At 41.8% G+C, this 13,501-nt stretch overlaps 1 protein-coding gene across 4 annotated transcripts in view; it reads left to right on the top strand.

Annotated features, from left to right (window-relative positions):
- Positions 1-13,501, top strand: part of TSPAN18 (tetraspanin 18) — a 127,938-nt gene that overhangs the window by 74,886 nt on the left and 39,551 nt on the right. The window lies entirely within an intron of this gene.

The raw sequence follows: 13,501 nt of genomic DNA, 5'->3' as shown, positions 1-13,501 counted from the left end.
CCTCTGCCTCCAGATTCTTTGATGCAACTCAGCTCTGCCACAGTCAACTGCTTATTGTCTTCTTGCTTTTGCTGAGGTTATGTTGCAAAGGGCTTTTTGCGAAAAGGGCACGCTGGGGAGGGAAAGGCTGTAAAGAAGATTTATGTGATTCAAGGTAGTCTTTATATGTCTGAGAATTTTGGGGGGAAAGCTGTAAAAGATAGAGAACCTTGCCTCCCCTCCAAGTGAATGGTAAACCGAGATTAAAATCCAGAAGCACCTGGTACCAAGGTCTCAGCTCATACTTCTGACTTAAGCAAATCATTGTAAAATAGGTGTAGTTGGCTGGGGTGGACACACCCTGAATTGCAGAGCATCTGGCCCTCTGGCACTAGAGCTGCCCTTCACAGCAGTAGTGGGAATTGGATACTATGAATCCTTGAGGATACCTGTGTAATGTGCACTTTGGCTGGTCCCTTCTGAAGTTTCATGTCATTGCTCACAAAGGAGCAAGGAAGGACTGTACTTATTTTTCCTCAGAGTTCAAGTGGAGGTGATGCTATATTCCAGGAAGGTAGTTCTTTACCTCTCTTAATGAGTAACTTTATACCATGCTGTCTCCTGCAATAACAGCTGTTGCTAGAAGGAAAAGAAGGTATTTGCCAAGGCAGTGAGGCTGTATAAATTGTTAAGAGAGGAGGGAAGGCACGGGCAGGGAGCTGAGATTACAGTAAGAGTTGTGAGAATTCCCAAGTTCCACAGAGTGCTTCTGATTTTAGCATTTCATGCACTCCTAGGTAGTGTTTGTTTAGCGTTTCTAGTCATGGTAAATGAAAGCAAAAATCCTGACTGGATAGTATATCAGTACTGGGATGATGAGGAAGGTTAGACTATCTGTTGTGTTTGCTGTACAGTGTTGTATCATGAATGATGTTTATGGCTAAGATCCTCAAATGCTGGCACAGCATCAAGTAAGGTGGGAAAGGTGCCATTGTAACCTCTTTTTCATAGTGGACACAGGGTTTCTTTGAATTAAGTCTAGTTTGAATCAGAACATCTTAATGTGGTAATTTGTCATACACTTCTTCCTTCTATGATCATTCTTCCCTGCATATCTGCAATTATATCACGTCCATCTGGCAGCTCCAACAATTGTTTGGGAGGCAACTGAACGCTGCAGAAGCTGTATGAGTATACTTCCAGATCCCTTCATCCTCTGCAGCTTGTGTTCTGAATGACAGTGGCCGGTAGATCATATGTGAATTGAAGATGCTCAGGGACCAGGTTTGTGTGGTATTAGCTCATGTCCGTAACTTTCTTAGTTCAGGGTGTTCTTTGTTCTTATCTCAAATACTGAACCTCTGCCAAAGTAAGACCATCCCAATCTCTGTCAACATCAGCTGTGCAGGGGAGGAGAGTGGAACAGAATGTCATGTGTAAATCTGCCCCAAAGCACCATGCATGAAATCTGGATGTCACTGAAGTGAGCGTCAATACTCCCACTCACCTCCCTGGCACCAGAAGTTTATCCCCTTACCGATAAAGAACTTTTTCCCCTTGTGAATGTAAGGATTGATGGATCATTTGTTCTCAGCTGAGCTTTTCTCCCACTGACTGTCTTTGAAGCCTGGTGATGTGTGTGCATGTCCATTAATCACGACATTGGTAGGTTTTGCCTGGCCAAAAGACAGCTCCAGGAATTGAGACTGCTACCTATAGGTGGCTAGTAAATTTGGAAAGTTCCTGCAGTAGGAGGAGGTGAACCTAGGTGAGAGCATACACAGCACTGAGAAAAGAAAAAGTCATAGTAAGTTTTACAGGTTGTCCCTGGCACCTTCCCAGCGAGCAGTGCCGGGAAAGCAGGTAGCCCCAGGGAGACCTGGGAACATGCTTTTGTGTCAGAAGGTAGGTAGAGATCTTGCTTTATTCTTTGCCTATATTCTTTAAAATTGCAAAAGCTCCTTCTCTCCTGCGCTCTGTGAAGTCGGAGGGGGTACGTGCCCCAGCTGGTCCGCCCGTGCATTGCAGAGGTTTGCAGAGCCTCAGCAGTGCCCGTTGCCTGGATACAGGGCAGCCCTGCAGCTCAGCCCCCCAGCCAGCCCTGCCAAAGCAGGGGGCTGTGGCAGCAGAGATGGGGGAATTAAGCCTTGCGTGCTTGGAGGTAGGAGCATTAAGTCCACCTGATGCAGCTTGTAAGCTCAGGGTTTCCTTTTACTTTGCTGCTGTTATTATTATTTATCATTATTATTGATAGGAGAAAAGTGCAACCCAGCTGCTCAGTGCAGAGAACTGAGGGCTCCTGCAGGGTGAAGAGCTTCACGCCACTTAAAAACCCAGCCATTGTGCTCTCTCTTGAATACTCATTTTATTTCACATGCTTGTTCTGAGCATCCTGCTGTTGCTCACACTACAACTGCTGACAAGTAGCCTTCCTGGCAACACAGCATCAGGGCCTGTGAGCTGCCTTCCCTCTGCCTGAGACCCTGGGAGAACAATATGAAGACGACAGTGACTGTTGAATATTTAAAATAAAGTATTTCCTCTTAAACATGAAAATGCTTTTTGCACTTCATGCACATCACTGCTTGGTGACAGCAATTGGCCAAGTCATGCATTATTCCTGTGTTTGGATAGGATGATGCTGACTGCACTGCAAGAACTTTCTCCGCTCTCCTTGGCTGACCACATGAAAGCTCATTGCTAGTAGGACACCCTACTAGGACATGCCTACATGTATAGCATGTGCGTAAATGAAGTTTACCAACTAGGTTCAGTCAAAAATAATTTTTAAGCTCAGTTACTTTAAATTTGGGCTTGTTCATGTTGTAGTGCAATGGTTTTTGCTGTATGTGTCTGTAGAGCACTGTGGTGTTTCAAACAGCACTTGGGAACTGTGTCAGTGAGCTTTAGTAAAGTGACAGTAATTAACCTTCAGATTGAGATAGCACGCAAGATCTCTACTAATGAGCCGATGTCCTCTTGTTTGAAGCACTGTAAATTTGCAGGACAGAAATATCTGATCCAAGAACACATACATTCAACTTTAATATAAGATGAGAAAACAAATGAGTATAATGCAGCAGGAGGAAATTAATACCTGAGCAAGGCCACATTGAAGTTAATGACCTTTCTACTGACCTTACTAGGCACTGGATTTGGTCTTAAATAGGTTCCATGTTGGGCTTCTAAAAGCATATTATCATAATTTCCATGACATGGAGCTCAACAGTAGACAAAGTTTATCCTACATGAAGACTGGCTCATCTTCATTGCTGAAGGAGGAGAGCACCTAAGTTTGAGCTAATATTAGAAACAAAACTGTTGGAAGACTGAAAACTTGGACAGTTTCAAGACAGATAGCAGAAGGTCAGGAAACTTGGAGCAATTTTTCCTAGGTCTTTAGAAAACATTTTTATGAAGGTATTTGCATCTCTACAAAATCAGTGCAAAGTGATTGATGATGCAAGTGTATTGTTCTGATATTCTAGTTCACACTTTCTATTTCTATTTACACATGCATGAAGAATGGCAGAGGATGAAAGATGCAGCTCACTGAGACTCCTTGTGAGGCGACCGTTGAAAAGCCATGCTGAAGATTAGAATCTGCTTTGTCTTGGCTCTGTGTGTGTGTGTATAAATATACATATATACATACATATATATGTATGAAAATATGCACACAAAGCCACTGATTGTCCGCAAATAACACTATTCACAGAAGCTTAGTATCTGCTCTAAGCAGAAAGGACAAGCCCCTCCCTCTCCTACTGAAGGCGAAGTTAGACATGAAATTACTATAGACTGGTACAGGGTTTTTGTCACATAAGTTGTTTATTCATCTGTTCTTCCTGTCTTCATAAATAAATTTGTTAGGTGTTTTACCAGCTCATTTGTTTAGGTAAAACAAGTACATACTAACTAAGGATATCAATAAAATGCTATATCTTAATCTTAAAAATTTTTCACAATGAGAACTATCAGCCACTGTAATAATCTCTCCAGGGAAGTGGTGGATTCCCCGACATTGGACACCTAAGATTCAGCTAGGCAGGGTGCTAGGCCATCTTGTTTAGACTGTGCTTTTGTCTAGACAGAGCTTTTGCCAAGAAAGACTTGACCAGATGATCCTTGAGGTGCCTTCCAACCTGGTATTCTATGATTAATCAGATTTTAGTATTAATATCCCTCTGACCTGTTGCAGTAAGCACCTTACACCGTAAAAAAAATTCCTGTTTAAAAGTAAAGACGCACCCCTTTCTCTTCACTGATTTTTTTTTTTTCCTGGATATAGACAGTAGACAAAAGGGCTGCACAATTTCTGGAATGAACGAGTGGATGGGAGGAGTGAGTGTGCACTCTGGTTCCTGCTGAAATGAAGAGTGGAGTAACATTTTTGGGAACCATATTAGCATGAGGGAGCTTTGAAAGACAGTGACCGAATGGAGATGAGATTCTTACTACCATAGGCAGATCTATGTGAATGACAAGCCTGGGCTGAGCATCAGCTTTATTGAGAGAGTAAGGAGTTGTAACTACTCAACTACTTCTTTACTAGGAAAAAAACCCCATAGCTCACAACATACAGGAACACAAATAGCTATGGAACTGCAACAAATTCTGAATGAAAAAAATATTTGAAAGAGTTCTAAATCAGAGTTAGCTATGCCACACCACCTCTTCTTCTAGCCAACTTACAGTAATAAGTGGTGTGATAGGAACTGAATCAAACATGTGCAATACTGAAACACTGGATTATAAAAAAACCCAAAAAACAAAACCCAAACCCAACCTGATTTCAAGTTTTATTTCAAAGAAATGGGGGGGGGGGGGGGGGGGGGGGTGTTCCACAGTACATACAACAGGGAGATCCAAAGTCTGTAAAAATCTTGAAGTCTAGTCTCAGATTTTTATTTAGTGAATCCACAGGTACAGTACTCATTAAAGAGTTTAGCAGTGTGTTGAGCTTCAAATCCTTTGGGAAACTAAAAATATAAAACAGGCCAAAAGACAGTGCCAAAAGAGACTTAATTATTTTTGTAAGGTTAAACAATTAACCTTACAAGTCAAAACTGAAACTAATGAAAGGGAAATGGTACAAGATTAGTGGACTTTTAACTATTGTCTTTCCCTCCAGCTGTGGGACATCAAAGATGTATAAGTCTTCATTTTCTGTGGCTTTATTGAAAATGCTCTCTTATCCTTCTGAGTGATGTGGAAGGGATGGGATGTTACAGCTATCTTTGGGCATGGCCTCAGAGCATTTTGCTGGTCTTTCATGACATTGCAAAAGCTTCCTTTGCCCATTATTAATTTTTTTTTTTTGTATTTTTTTGAGACAATTTGCCTGGAAAACAGAAGGTCTTGGTTGTCTTCAGTGTGATTTGTGTGATGACGATGATAAGTTAATGTAGTGGCGATGTCATATACATAACCCAACTCCAAGTGTAACTGAATTAAATTTTTTAAATGAGTAAGACACAGTGTATCAGCCTATCAGAACCAAACCTACCCTCAAATCATTGATTAGAAGGAAAGAGTTAGGATTGAATGCTAAATTTAGATTCAACTGCAGTTTACAGGAGTGTTTGTTTAAAGAAGAGCCAACACAAGGAATCTTGGCTCTGAGGAACACCAGGAAAAAGCCTCCTATTTATATATTATGGCCCTGTAGTAACCAGCGCCAGAGATGAGCTGCTGGAAGTGACATGTCTGATTTATTGCCCGGTGCAGCTTTGAGAGCATTTGCAAGCTGAAGTATCTGTTATGGTTAGGATGATCATAACTGGGGTTTATTTTCATTTAGAGGGAGAAAGAAAATAAGTATTTTTTTGTGGCTTCTGGATGTGGATGACTTCTGTGGTTACTTTTGGTTCTTAAGTAATGCCAGCCTGGGCTGCTCGGTGTCACTTGTGCTTTCTCTACAAAGAGAGCTTTTAAATACTGTTAACTCTAGTACTATCTTTCATCCGAAGTTCCCAAAATGCTTCCTAACCTGTACACAGTGGAATTGCAAGTGGCCTTTTGAGTAGGGACATAAGCAAAACATTGATGCCTTTCACTGGAAAACATTGCCTTCCAGACTCGAAAGACTAGGAACTTTAATCTGTGTAAAACATTGCATCATCTTTAGGTTAGGGTGCAGAAAACATGTATTCTGTTTTATCTGTCTCTTGAAGCAGATGTAAGGTTTTGAAATTTTAGAGGAAGTCTCTTTTCTTCTCTTGTGGTCCAAAAATACAAACTCTGCTATAGTTTTAAGTAAAAAAAAAATATGTAGGTGTCTATCACTACAAGATGCCTTATCCAAGAACCACCTTGGTTTGGCTTCGTGAAGTTTTTGGGTCGACAGCCTAGCTTGTGTGGGTCAAGCGAAGTGTTAATTCCATTCCTTGGTGAGAATGAATTGAAAGCAGCCCTGAGGAGAAGGACTTGGGGGTATTGATTGATGAGAAGCTCAACATGAGCCGGCAGTGTGCGCTTGCAGCCGAGAAAGCCAGCCGTGTCCTGGGCTGCATCAAAAGAAGTGTGACCAGCAGGTCGAGGGAGGTGATCCTGCCCCTCTACTCTGCTCTTGTGAGACCCCACCTGGAGTACTGTGTCCAGCTCTGGGGGGCCCAGTACAGGAGAGACATGGAGCTGTTGGAGAGAGTCCAGAGGAGGGCCACGAAGCTGGTCAGAGGGATGGAGCACCTCTCCTGTGAGAACAGGCTGAGAGAGTTGGGTTTGTTCAGCCTGGAGAAAAGGCAGCTCCGGGGAGATCTAATTGCGGCCTTCCAGTACCTGAAGGGGCCTACAGGAGGGACTGTTTATCAGGGAGTTTAGTGATTGTACAAGGGGTAATGGGTTTAAACTAAACCAGGATCGATTTAGATTAGGTATTAAGAAGAAATTCTTTACTGTTAGAGTGGTGAGGTACTGGGACAGGTTGCCCAGAGAGGTTGTGGAGGCCCCATCCTGGAAGTGTTCAAGGCCAGGCTGGATGAAGCTTTGGGCAACGTGGTCTAGTGGAGGGTGTCCCTGCCCACAGCAGGGGGGTTGGAACTAGGTGATCTTTGAGGTCCCTTCCAACCCAAACCATTCTGTGATTCTATGATTCTAACTGGGCAGACTAGGAACATCAGCTGAATCTTCTGTATCCCAGGTTAATGCCCCATCAACCACACCTCTGGCTAGTTAACTTTCTGTCTTGTTTTGATTAAAAGTTCCATGCTGATTTCACAGAAATATCACAAGTCTTAAAATGGGACAAAACAAGAATTCTCTCTCCCCAAACTGAAAGAAATTCTCAGCTGACAGATTCAGGCTTCATCTGGAAGATGCAACAAACTCTTAGGAAGCCCATGGTATTCCATCATGCAGAATGACAAGAAATAGGTGAGTAGTCCCCCCAAACTCAACACCACTAACAGTGCTATCCAGATAGTTATACTTTCAGAAGGTCAAATTTTGTGTAGTAGCAGAAACTAATAAGCTGTTCATATATCAGCATCCCTAGGTAAGCATAAGATTTCACTGCACAAAATTGCGCTTAAAATCATAGAATCATTTAGTTTGCAAAAGATCTTTAAGATCATCAAGTCCAGCCATTAACACTGCCAAATCCACCACTAAACCATGTTGCTGAGCCCCATGTGTACACATCTTTTAAATACCTCCAATGATGGAGGTATTTACACCCAGTTTGTACTGGAAGGCAGTCGCTTTTTAGCTAAATATAAAAGAAAAGCTGTAAAGGTGAGTTGAGCAGCAGAACTACAAAAAGACACAGAGATTTCAAGAAGTTATGAAATGCATCTCAGAACTCACGTTTTCAGCTTCCAGCTAAGCTGTCTTACAAAGAATTTGTGGTTCAAACCTTTTTCTATCATTTTTGTTTGTGCTGAGGAGAAAGAAAAAAAAATCTAGTTAAAGGAAGTTCTTTCAGATAAGATCCACCTCTTTATGCCATCTCTATTGCCAATACAGGCTTGTGTTTTGCACAGCCCTGGATAAAATTAACTGGATATCCAGCATAACCAGAGAACATCCTTGCTAGGTTGACTAATAATGAAGAAAAGATGAACTATCCCCTTATAAACTGTCTGTTCATTGTACTTGGCTGATCTCCCTCCTGCTCTCTTTTAATATCCTTGTCAGCCTGCTGGCCAGATGCTGAAGCAGCACCAGCCATCCAGTTAAAATATAGAGTAGCCAGAAGTTTCAATCAACTCAGATTTCCTCGAACACTTACTGGACATTCATTCCAATTCCTATAAAAATGTCTAGGCAACTCATTGCTTCGTGTTTCACCTCATTTTGTGAATCACAACACTCTGATTTTAAAATGCAGTTTTACAAGCGTTACTTTTACTGACTGTGTTTTCTTTTACATTGTGCATTTTTAAATGCCAAGAGTACGAGCAGGGTGGAGAGTGGAGGAGTGTTATAACAGGTTATCAGAGTTCTGGTCATTCTTGATTTTGCTGCTGTTAAATATATTTCCACTGCTTCAGGTGACTGTAAAAAATAGTAAATTATGAATATTCCAAATATATTCAAAAAGCAACCTTTTATTTGGGAAGAAATGCTCCATGTTTGGTCAGATTGACTATAGCTAAAATCTTTGCTGGTCTTATACCTCTGGGAAAGAATATTCTATTATTTTCCTCTTCTCAGAATAGCAGAGTGGATACAGAAAAGTACCTGCGATAAACCAAATCTGACCAAGAAAAGGGGAGGGGTTTCCCCTGTAGACACTTTTGTCTTTTATCAAGTTGTGGGGTCCCAGGATTTGGCAGCGAGGAGGGTGCTTCGATGCGAGATGTAGATGTATCTTCAGGAGAGTCTGGGTGAAATGTGGAACCAGAAGAGGAGGGATGTGGTGTGGCGACTGAGTGCCACAAAAAAAGCAATGTGTGGGTGCCCTGAGCAGGGCCCATCGTGGGAGCTGCGTGTGATTCTCTCCTTTGATAAAATGGCCTGAGAAGGGAATGACAAAGGGGTTTGTGCATTAGAAGGATAGCTGGCTCTGTCTCCTTTGCAGACAGCCAGCACGCCTCAGATCTGTGCCTTCTGTGCTTCCTATCCCTTGTTTTCCTGAACAGTAACCTCCCCACGCTCCCTCCATAAACTTATAAGGAAAAAGGGGGAGGGAGGGCAGAATGGTTTATTGAAAATCTTATTCTGAGTGGAGCTGCATTAATAAGCCCATGTGCCTGATAAAAAAACCCCACCCTCAACATGATGAAAAATAAATCCCACTGAGTCGTCAGCATCCTGCCTGAGTCACTAATTCCCCAAGGCAGAAAACAAAGCAAGTAAAAAAAGGTTGTTTTCTCATAGCAAAGCCAAAAAATGTCCAGTTCTGATTTAAGATGTGTCTTCAGAGACGTCTCTTCTTTAATGTTACATGAGGCCAGTATAGATGAGTTGACAAATATACAGATTGATTATTTTTTTTCCTCATCCTTTAGCGAAAGCACCTATTAATTTCAGTGGGACTTATGCCCACATGTGTTTTGTGACTGGTGCTGCCCCAAACTGTATGAGGACCAGTGACTGCTAGCACTGGGGTGCAGGGAGGGTTTAGATGCGTGAGTCAGATTTTCCACAAGCGCAGCTCCTCATCTGGCTCCAACAGCCAGCACCAGCAGGATTTTGTCCTGCTCCTTCCTCCCTGTCTGGCTGCCTGCACGGGCTCTCCCCATTACTCTTCTTCTGGGTTTTTTTGCCCTTTCCTGAAGTCCCTGGTAAAGGCTTCAGCATCATAAGTTTTCTACAAATAATATCTGCAACTCATGAGGGAAACGTCAGAGTACTCCTCTGATTCCCTGAGGCTTTATAAATACTTTCCCAACTAAAGGCAGTTTATAAATCTACTCTGGTCCAAAATTACACAAGTTTGATGGAAATTCTCCACTTACGATGGGATAAAAGAGCAGAGAGCGAGACTTTGTGGTAGCAAATGACCCCTGGCTGGAAGCACTCTGTTGATGCTTCTAAATGAACTACTGCTGCAGAGCTCAGGGCTCAAGCCAGAAGCACAATAGAAGGTGCATTATTATTACTGTTCTGATTATGGCAGATAATTTTGCTCTTCTCATTTACAAATTTAATGGCTTGTTAATAATGTCTGATGTGGGAACATAGTATAGCCTATCAACTAAGGGTGGCATAATGGCATAATAAGGGTAATTGAGGTTGTTGCTATAATCTTGTTTGCTCTTTGGTTTGTTAATTGAAAATGTCTTATCTTAATATAAGATAGAAACAATGTTATTCCTCTGTGAAGCCTGGGCATCTTGAAGGAAAAAGGGATGTGTCAGTCTGCACTGTTTATACGTTGTTGCAGTATCTATACAACAGTGAGCATACAGAAGTGAACCAGTCTAATACGTGTCAGGTATTGTGTGTCCGAGTTTATGTTTTGTACAAATAACAGCATGTGCTGTTACGTACGGCTGCGCGTGTCTCTTGTTGCAAGACTGTGTGTGTAAGACTGTCTGGGATACGTGCGGTTGATTAGAGAGCCGTTACAGGAGGAAATGGAAATGAGAAACAGGCTGCCGAGTATTTGATCCTGGAGAAGAAACTTGGCATTTCGTCTTCTATCAACGTTTGCCTGTAACTACTATTAACATTAATTATGGAGATACTTACGTGAACACCCTGTTAGCCCTAATTAGAGTTAATGGAAGATACGTGTGGATGTTAACAGGACAAGAGACAAACAAGCTTCCATTTCTAAGGTTAAATATTCAGTAGCTCCCTCTTAGACATCTCCAACATCCTATAATCATGCAGTCAGACTTATGCAAAAGCAGAACAGTTTCTCCTGCCTTTTTTTTTGCCTTTTTCTCCCCTCCCCTCCCTACTTATGGCCACCTTACATTATTTTTGCTTAAATTAAAGAGAAAACAACAATGTGGCTGTGGCCTCAGTTACCTTTACTAATGTAATTATGCTACCTCTCCTCTATTCATAATGCATCTCAGAATCAGACTTTATTAGCAAACCGTTTGCTGTCCCTTTTACTGTCCTTTTAATGAAAGCTAGAGGAGTCACTTAAGAGGAGCTGGAAGGACTTGGCTTTGTTCTGAACAGAGACCTTGTGATAAAGAGCTCAGGGCCTGAGCTCTTGAGTAGGTCATGTAATACCGAAGGTCTGCAAAGTTGCTGTCACTGTGCTGTTGTTTGAAGCTGTAAAGACAAAAAAGACCTTCCTCTTGCTTGCACTCATTAGCTGTCTTCAGTATTTTGAAAACCAGCGTTGCTGAAGAATTGAGGCTGCAAGAGGTTGTCTCGTTATCCTGCTGATGTGTATGATAGCATGTCCCTGTCACTAACCTCTGCCCAGCAGGTCACTGTCCTTGTGGAAAGTGTCTTTTCAGGACTGACTTGGAAACTTGTAAGCCTCCGTGAGAGCCCTCAGCCTGCCTTAGGTGGTGTCATGCACTCCTCAGGGCAGGTGTGCTTCCTTGTGGTCCATTTCCTTTGCCATGGACATACATGATGATCTCGGATGGTGTATTAGGCAAAAAGTGCATTTTTTTCCAAGATGATCTGTTACATAGTTATGGGGCTGCCTGTTCATCTGATCATCTCTTATTACTATGCAAGTACAGCAGAGGGTCCCTTTGAATACCGCCTAGTTGCAACCTTATTACTTACAACGTGTAGCTCCTGGGTGCTTGTTGGCTAGAGCCACAGGAGCAGCGTTACCCCAGCTTTCCAGCTGCGGTGGCCTTCTTTTTCCTGAAGCAATTCCAAGCGTAAGAACATCCGTGCTTGGCTCAGGTCTTGCATGTGCCTGTTTGCAGAAACTGCCCGATATCCCATTGTTGGCTGAGGTGCCTGACATCCACACGAGTGGGGCAGCAGGCTCGCGAGGGGACTCTGGGGATGGGACATGGTACTCGACCTCTAGGGCTGTGTGGGAAGTCAGTCTCTGCTCACATTTACCTGGAGGATGAGCTGGGGAAGGTCGGTAGATTTTGATTTAGCCATTTGTTAGTTTATTCTCTTGATGTTTCTATCTGTTTTTCCAGTTGTGTCATTGGAAAGTGCTGGGGTTTAAATTTTATTTTATTTTTACAAGTGCCTGCTTTATTTTGTGGTGGTCAGAGAATCTGTTCAGCTTTATAATTAATACTACTTTCTTGATTTAATATGTAAAGTAATGCTTTCACAGGTCAGATCTACATGGACATTTTTTCCTTTTTTTTTTTGTTTGTTTTGTTTGTTTGTTTTTCATGGGCATGTATTTTTAATGGCTATGTAAAGCTTAAAGTGCCTGTATTTAAACTGGTGGGACAAAAAGTCTTTTGATGGTATTTTGCTCTGGGATTTGTAGTAAGCTGTATTGGTTGGACGTTGTTTAAAGTGGACAGATGCTAAGAAACCTTGTTCTATGCTATGTAGGGTTGCTAATTTAGCTCTTGCCTGCATAGTTAAAGTGGCAAAATTGTCTACTGCAATATGGCTTACTCCAGTTTATGGGAAAGAGCAAATTTTCCTGGTGTGTCTACATTTAGATTTGTTAACAAAAAGGATAGATACATCATCTTTAAAAAAGGAAAAAGCCCGTGCATTTTAAAGTTGCTATTAAAGTGCTTGCTAAGCCTTCACGTACAGTAGGAAAGAAACTGATGCTGTAAAAGGAACAGAGTTATGACATATCATTTTATTTCAGCTAGAAAAATGTGGCCTCGCTTGGAGCAGAAGCTGCGTCTCTGATGAGGCTGTGGTCTGGTTGTGTGGTTGGGAAAATGAAAGGCAGTCTGAGCGAAGATATTGTCAAACTCACCCAGGTTAAGCACCCTTTGCCCCAGGCAAATTCCCTTGTTTTTATAAGCCACTACAGCTAGGCTGTAAAATGGAGGTCTCCAAGGAAAGCTGAGGTAATAACCACAGGTGGTGACTTAAAGCTGCCTTCATGAACTAAATCCTGCATTTTCTGTCCTTAAAATAAACAGAGGATGTGTGAAGTAAATTCCTCCCTATCTTGCCTATGACTCTTACAAATTTATCATACTTCTTGAAACAGATATTCAAAGTCTTCAGCCAAACATTGACACCTTCATTAAAATCAGTTTGTTTTTTAGTTTAATTGGTGGTAGCATATCTACCAGTGTAGTCATTTTGTCCTGTTAAATGGCTGAATGAGATCTGACATTAAAAAAAAATCCTGCCTTAAAATGGATTTTTTTTTTTTTTTAAATCTCTAGACCAAACAATAGTCCAGTTGAAAGGACTAATTTCAGAATCACTGAGCCAACAGTTACGATTTAAATACCGAGAAAGTCATTATTCTGGGTGTTTGGTATAGGCTTAGCAGTATTACATTGATTTACAGAAATTAATCTCCCCCCAGTCAGTACTGACAGATTCTGTAGTTATCTGGTCACCTCTGACTTGCCTTCTTCACCAGAAGGATATCCTGGCCATCACTGCAAAATGCTTTGGAGTCACCTAATTCATTTGTAATCTTCCCAGGATAGCAGGGAAAGCAGCAGATAAGTATTAGCAGAGAAACCTGAGTGGT

This window comes from Balearica regulorum, chromosome 5 (genome assembly GCF_011004875.1).
Source record: "Balearica regulorum gibbericeps isolate bBalReg1 chromosome 5, bBalReg1.pri, whole genome shotgun sequence".
NCBI classification, from domain to species: domain Eukaryota; kingdom Metazoa; phylum Chordata; class Aves; order Gruiformes; family Gruidae; genus Balearica; species Balearica regulorum.
The sequence above is the reverse complement of the archived record's forward strand: the minus strand, read 5'-3'. Positions and strand labels throughout refer to the sequence as shown.